This window comes from Rhagoletis pomonella, unplaced genomic scaffold (genome assembly GCF_013731165.1).
Source record: "Rhagoletis pomonella isolate Grant_MI unplaced genomic scaffold, Rhpom_1.0 Rhpom_scaffold_00003, whole genome shotgun sequence".
In the NCBI taxonomy this organism is placed as follows: Eukaryota; Metazoa; Arthropoda; class Insecta; order Diptera; family Tephritidae; genus Rhagoletis; species Rhagoletis pomonella.
The window spans coordinates 43,576,953-43,585,406 of record NW_023458557.1 but is presented as its reverse complement, the minus strand read 5'-3'; positions in this window follow the sequence as shown (position 1 = coordinate 43,585,406).

Genomic DNA, 8,454 nt, shown 5'->3' with positions numbered 1-8,454 from the left:
TTTCGTATTTCTGGAAATTACCGTTATATGGGAAGTGGGCGTGGTTAAAGTCCGATTTCGCCCATTTTCAATACCAACCTACCTTGGATTAAGGGAAATCTACATACCAAATTTCGTTGAGATATCTCAATTTTTGCTCGAGTTATCGTGTACACGGACGGACGGACAGACGGACAGACGGACAGACGGACGGACAGACAGACATGGCTTAATCGATTTCTTTTTTCATCCTGATCATTTATGTATACATTTGTCTATATCTATCTCGATTCGTTTTGGCTGTTACAAACAACCGTTATGTGAACAAAATTAATATACCCTTGTGCACAAGTGCGCTCGGGTATAAAAACTAAAATCGAAAAACGCTGATGGCGTTACAGGTTTCCCAATGAAGAGTTCTTTTTAAAAAGCTTTAGAAAAGCTGACACATCTGGTTTGGCTTGTAAGCGGTGTTTAAACAACGATCTCGCCATTATGCTAGATCAGTGATTCCCAAAGTGGTCCAGGTGGACCCCCAGGGGTCCACGGGAGACTCCACGAGGGTCTACGTTGGGGTGGAAAAAATATGGGGGGTCCATGAGTTGTAAGCGGGGGTCCACGAAAATTTATCTGGTTTCGATAGTAAAGAACCAAAATGGTTGCTTGGTAGCCACTTTATTTAACTTAAATTTTTTTTGAGTGGTGTATAGTTACGGTGATCAGATTTCCTGAAACTAAAAGCGGGGCAGAAAACCCATCAATGCACAAACTGTAAATACACAGTAAATTAATTATAAAAGCACTGTTTTGTTGTATTACTTTCAACTCGTTTTTATTAACATATATTTGTAGGAACATTTAGTAAAGAACAGTAAAGCGAAGCGCACATTAGCGCGATTCCATCGTTGCGAATACGTTGCGAATTCGGCTGTTAACTTCGAATCCGCAAACGTGCGCACACTTGAGCGATTTTTTCGCGTCGATTTCCGATGTACAATTCACTCAATTTTCCCTTTATTTCGTGTATATTCGCACTCGGCGTGCCCAAATCGTACAAAATACTATTATTACGAACGTTTTTATTAGTTTTTGTACATTACACGTTTTTTTTTCTTTGCCTTTATTGCTGTGACACCTTTCTTCTTCTTCTTTGACGCCTTCAAAACGCTGCAAGCCGCGTTTCGAACGCGTCAATAGAGAGGAACATTGAATGTTCGAAAAATTCGCAGCGACGGAATCGTGCAAGTGCGCGCTAGCGCATTAAAATGTATGGGTAGCATTGTTGTAATTTTTGGGCTTGCGGATTCGCAACGACAGAATCGCGCCAATGTGCGCTTCGCTTAAAACAAGCAACTTTTAAGCAAAAAAAAAAAAAACAACCGACTTCAATGCTCATATAATGACGAAAACCCCGTTATGTAGTTCGTTGTCTACCATTATTTTTTCCATGATCCAATCATCGGAACTAAACCACCTCCAAGGTATCCCCTTTCCAATAAAAAAAATATTCATAGAATTCGGTTAACATCAAGGTTCATAGAATACAAGGTTACGAGATCAGCCATGGCCGCCATCTTGATGACGTAGATGGCTCAATTTTTGGAGTTGCCAAATTCCTAAAAAATTATCTTATAAAAATACACTATTTTAGTCAAAAATACATTAAGTTTTATTTCAAATATGTGTAACCCTGATATTTACCGTTTGAAAATTCGCGTTGAAGTTTATGCTTTTTTCTGCGTCTTTGAGTTTATTTAAATTATTAAAAATTTAAGTGCGCTATTTTTGATTGCAAAAATTACACTGAAATAGGTAATTTAGGTTTTACCGATTGTCTCAAGATGAATTGCAATTTCGGTAGCGAAATTTTGCCAATTTTGATCACTTTCAAGAATAACACCACCAGCAAATTTCAATAAGCATTCGATTTACATTTCATTTGTCACTATTGTACGAATATTACTATGTTAATGCAGTTTTACGTGAAGTTATAACATTTTATGTTGTTATAATAAACTTTGCCACGATTTTATATCAAAAATCCCCATTTGATTAGGATTCCTAAAATATGCTATACGGCAACTATATTTTCTGCGTTTTGTGTACTCTCCTTCTTCGTAAAATATTTTAGCCAATCAGAACTCACTTCGCAACTACGTCATTGGAGGAAAACAAATTTTTGACAGTACCATGTCGTAACCTTCTATTTTATGAACCTTGGGAAAACATTGCTAAAAGCTACATCCAAGCATGCTCATATAAAAATTTTGGAATAACGTTAGGTTTTAATGATCCCATGAGCTAAACCACATTAGTATGGAACACCTTTCCGATAAACAATTAAAAGTAGAAAAGTAAATAATGGAAAACGGTTCAAAAATATTCCGACGAATTGATAAGCTCCTCTTTTTTGAAGTCGGTTACAAAAATAACTTTTGCTCTTTAGTTAAAGCTTCACATTTCTTGACTAGAATAACTCAAACATGTAGTATTTTTTAACACAAGTAAATATTTTAGCATAGGAAATAAAATCTCAACTACTAAATACTCTTATATTTATTAGAGTGAATCTTTTTTAGTATATCAACATTTAGTTTCAAGAAATCGTGGAATGCGGTGCAATTCATATTAAAATTAGTTTTTGTACATAAAATCGCCTTCAGTGTTTCATTGGTTATTTGAGTTTTTTCTGTTGTCCAAATATTGTTTATAATTGAAAACAATCTTTCAACAGCGGCATTTGATGCCGGCAGACAAAAATTAAATTCAACATTTGCGAAATTTCTTTAAAAGAAATATGCTTTGATTGAAAAAATTAAATATTATTAATAAATTTTTATTTTTCCATTCCCCCAATTTCGAAAGAGTGACATAGCTTTTAACACAACAAAATTCATTTCCACTTCTGACCAAGATGGAACATTTTCCAACAGGGTCCATTCAAGAAATTCAACTTCTTTATAAGTTTATAAGCAGTATTCCACTGTTGAATATATTCAATACAAGTTGTTTAAAATGTGTTTATTAGTTCTTTAAATACTTCGTTTTTACTTTTATCGCGTATCTCTAAATCTGCTACGAATGTTTTTATTGCTATTTGCAATTTAATTTCAAAATCTTTTAGAATCTGAGATACTTTCGCCATTGATACGTTTTGACTTAATTTTTATACCCGAGCGCACTTGTGCACAAGGGTATTATAACTTTGTTCACATAACGGTTGTTTGTAACAGGCAAAACGAATCGAGATAGATAGACAAATGTATATATAAATGATCAGAATGAAAAGAGAAATCGATTAAGCGGTGACTGTCTGTCCGTCCGTCCGTGCGTCTGTGCACACGATAACTCGAGTAAAAATTGAGATATCTTAACGAAACTTGGTACGTGGACTTCTTTTGGGCGTAGGACGGATGGTATTGAAAATGGGCGAAATCGGACAATGACCACACCTACCTCCCATATAACGGTAATTTTCAGAAATACGAAAACTGGGATATTTTAGTAACTACTAAAGATATTTCACTCAAAATTGATATTTACAATGAGTTTTAGACGAAAAATAAGAATATTATAGATTTTTGGAAAATGGGCGTAGCCACGCCCACTTATGGTTACATGTGTATATCTTGGTAACCGCTGCACCAATTTCTTCCAAACTTGGCACAGTTGGCCCTGGTACAGCATACCAAATGGCCGAAAATTTTTAAAATCGGACAATAACCACGCCCACATCCCATATAACGGTAATTTAGAAAAATACGAAATCCTCGATAAATCAGTAAATATTAAAGCTAATTTTTTCAAAATTGATGGGTGCAACAATTCTTAACAAAGAAATGTGTTTGTGATAAAATTTTGGAAAATGGGCGTGGTACCGCCCACTTATGATCACATATATGTGTCTCGGTAACCGTTCTACCAATTTGTACCAAACTCGGAACGGTTATTGTGTTTGCCACACAAAAGCAAACCGTTGAAAATTGTTGAAATCGGACTAAAATTACGGCCGTTTTTCATATAACCGGTAAATTTCAGAAATGCTTGAAATTTCAATATTTCGAAATTTAAGGACGCTAATTTACTTAAAATTTATACACCCCGGCTTATCAGTAGCGGCAGCTTTCGGAAAGGTGGAAAACATATATTTAATACTTGCGCCGGGTATTTAATGTTCGGCTCCGCCCGAACTTAGACTTTCTTACTTGTTAAGATATGAGAATGAAAAGTTGATGCTTGACTATGGACAAAAAAAGCCACATCTCAGACAACGTATCGGCAAAAAAATTTTTTAATACTGTAGGACATTTATCTTGTGATAAGAAATAAGTTTTAAGTGGTTTAAATAGTTTAAGTACTCTCTCTAGAGCAGGCCATAATGTTTTACTGAGTTTTACTATATCCTAATAATTTTTTGTACTCTACATCAACACTTTCGCAAATTTCTTTAAATTGTTCTACTCTAACACTGTAAATATAAAAATATGAGTATATTTTTACAATTATTACATCGAGATCAAAAGGGAGGCAGTCTGTTGCGGTTTGTAAACAGTTGTTAAGAATATGGGCAGCACAATTCACACCGACTAAATTTGTATTTACCAACTTTTCTAATTTTCTAAAAACATTGTTTTACCCTTTTTTTAGCAGCTCCCCAAAATTACAATTGGTATTATCTGCACATAAACCGACCAGTTTGTTTTCAATATTATACAATTTCAAAGTATCTGAAATGTATGCGGATATTATGTCAGGTAGTGACTTAAATTCAATAAGCTTGACTTGCACTCCTGAAGTCGGTACAAAATATCTTACAAGAAGAGGACACATTTTGACGCTTCCGTGATTGCTACAGTCGGAATAGATCGTAACAAAATTTACTTGAGACAAATCATTCTGCACATTACTAATTGATATCGGCTGAAAACACGTTTCGCAATGGCTTCACACTTGGTCCTAGCACATGCATATTTTGCATTAGTAAACTTTTTAAAAAGTTTGGATGTGCAGTTGTTAGACGGGTACGAATAATTGTTTTGAATACTGTGATGCACCCATGTACCTTCTATAACTGCTATGTTTTTCTCATTTTCGTCAAAAGCTGTGCTGCGAACAAATATTTCCAAACTTTTACTTGAAGCAATAGCCGTTTCTGCACTTTTGTGTTTTGTGTTTTTTGGTTTGCAAGTGCTTAAGTATATCATTTTTGCCGCCATGTCCAACAGAAAAACATCCACCACACTTTTGAGCATAGCAAATTTTCATCCCCTGAACGCTTTTCAATGAAAGGGAACTCTTGTTGTAATTGAGCATTATATTCGCACTTCCTCTTGGGGGGGCATACTCATACAGTGATACAAACTGCAAATTAAGTAATTAATATTAATATGCAAATATTTCTTTTATTTTCAATAAAATGCATTTACCAGAAAAGATAACAATGAACCATAAACTGGGACATTTTATGTTCCGTTTTTTAATTAAGAAAACTACAGAGTGATTCACATGCGATACATTTACTTTTTAAATGTTTAGTTCCCCAACACAGGGAGTGAGGAAGCTTGTTGTTTAGGCCTTCATGCAAAACCAAATGATTTAAAGGTCGAACCACCCTAATGTAAAAGTGCATTGACTTGAGCCGACCACACAAACATACTCAGGCATATATACGGCCTACCTTTATTGCTACGCCTTTAGCAATAAATGTATTATTTCCCGTTGTAATATAATTTCGTTAAGTTTCCCCTCCGAGCAGTTGGCTGCCGGCGGGTAAACTTAACTTTGTCAAAGCGGGATCTTTTCACTTCATTCGAGCTATCAAGGAGACCGGACGACTTCAGCCATCACCCAGCGATACATATTAAAAGGTAATCATATTGTACACCCACTGATTTATTTGATAATAAAGCCACTTGAAATTCAAAGCTATTATCCACTAATACACTTGGTTGTGTTTTTTTCCATTTTCTTTTTTTCAATTGACATTGGTGCCACTGCGGGAGTTGCGACCCATTGGTTCACCGATCGTTCATGGTCCTTCGAGCCGGAATTAAAAGTAACCATCATTTATACATATTAAAAGGTCACGGAAGCACGCCCCAGATTAATACACTTGATCGAGCAGACGTCTGTCCATACAAAATAATAAGGAGCCAAAGGACCGAGATACACGGTGCGGCAACAACGCAAAAGCGCTCATATTACCACCAGCTCACCAGAAACCAACACAGCGACACATAAAGGCGCAAATCTGTCCAGCAAACAGCACATGTCACCAAAAGTTCAAAAACTAATTACAAAGGTACGTGGTTGTCGTTTCAAGCACATTATTTTATGTATTATTGGTGAAAACGTGATAAATACCGAAAAATTCGCGCACTTAAAAGCCAGTAATAACCGATAGTGATTTTGTGGAAAATCGTGAACAGTGAATTTCAATTATTAATATAATTTGTCAAATCATTAAACCAAACTTGTGAGCATAGGTACATACATACACACGGGTATGCAAGACAAACACCAGTGCGCGCGACAGCGATTTTAGTAAAAACTTTCCACGTGAGTTGTTTGTGTAATTATTCTTTTAAACAACACTGCAACACACTTTTTTCACTAAGTTTCGGGGCTCAAAATTATTTTCCAATATCTTCAAAATACATATTCAATTCGATGATTTTTGGCTTTCATCATGTTTATTGTATTTAGTTCGAGTTGCATTTTCAATTCTTTACGCACATATACACATGTATGTATGTACATCAACACTAGCACATCACGGAGTTTGATTCTAACCTCACTTGTTATTAATTTGGTTGGCAATTTTGAGTTCACTTTAAATTTTCATCCACAAAATCACTATTCGCGTGCGGCATACAATATTGGACAAATAAGAAGTCACTTCGGAATAAGTAGACTAATAATTCCATTACAATTGAGAGTTGGGTGGCGAGTTTTTTTAGATTCTGCAATCATAAGAAAAAAGTAAAATATATATATATACTTACAAATACATACATACGTATAACCTTTAAAACATACATACATATATATATTATTACAAATAAAAGAATATATCTTGATACGTGTGAAGGCACACTAGAAATTCTTGTGTTAAAATCTGGGATTGTGGTGGTCTCTAAGCATTTTTCTCAAGTGAAGTCGTACTTGAATCTTGGTCTTCAGTGGTTTTTCTGTACTAAATAATACCTGTCAGTTTGCAAAATTTTTTGTTCTGATAAACAAAATGGATAAATTCATAAAATTAACTGATGCTGTGGCAGAATTTGAGGCCGACTATAATGACACGGCCCAAATTGACCACACAAAATATACCCTCACTCTTCAGCAAGAGGAACTTAAGGCAATATGGAGAAAGGTAAAAACAGCTTACGAAGAATTAGTGCATTCCGACACGTTAGACGCTAAAGGAGTCTCTACGGTTAAACCTAGGTATAAGAGCTCCTATTCTGTTTATTTGCGCTGCATGTCGAACATGTCAGATTTCCAGGCAAAGTTAGTCAAGGGCGAAAAAGATACAGAGGGCGTGTCTGTCCAGGAACACAATATACATCTGCCCCCGTGCGATACGGACGTGTTCAAAGGCGACTACCTCTCTTGGCCAACATTCCGAGACATGTTTACGGCCATATATATACTGAATAAGCGCCTTACCCCGGTTGAGAAATTATTCCACCTCAACCAAAAAACACAGGGGGAGGCCAAAGATATCGTACAAAAATGCCCACTTACTAACGAGGGATTTGCCACTGCATGGAAAAATTTAATTGATAGGTACGAGAACAAACGTATTCTCGTAAACTCCCAGTTACAAATTCTTTTTAATTTAAAGTCGGTAGAAAACGAGTGCGGAATCTCGATTAAGAAACTACAGCGAGATATAAATAATTGCATCTCATCATTAAAAAGCCATAAAATTGACATATCAAACTGGGATGCAATATTTACTTATCTCTGCTCAACGAAGTTGCCAAAAAGTACCTTAGCATTGTGGGAACAAACGATCGAGAACAAGACGGAAATATCCAAGTGGGAGGATATGGACAAATTTCTGTCCAACCCATTCCAAACTCTTGAAACCGTCTCGGGCATAACAGGTATTAAACATAACAAAACCCCAAAGCCCCACAATAGTAGGTATACAAATGAAACACCGCAAAAAAGACTTGGCGCATTTCAAGCTTCTGTAGCCAAAACCATGTGTGTATTCTGCAAAAGCAGTAACCATAAATTATCGAAATGCCACAAATTTCTCGAACTCACGTTGTCAAACCGAATAGCCTTCATTAAGGAGAATCGTGGCTGCTTGAACTGCTTATCCTTTGGACATACTGTGTCAAGGTGTACATGCTCATTTAACTGCAGCACCTGTCACCAAAGGCACCACACGCTCCTGCATAATCAAGCAGTTCAGCCAAAAGCAGCCATGAACCAAAGGCAACAACCAAATTTTTCAGA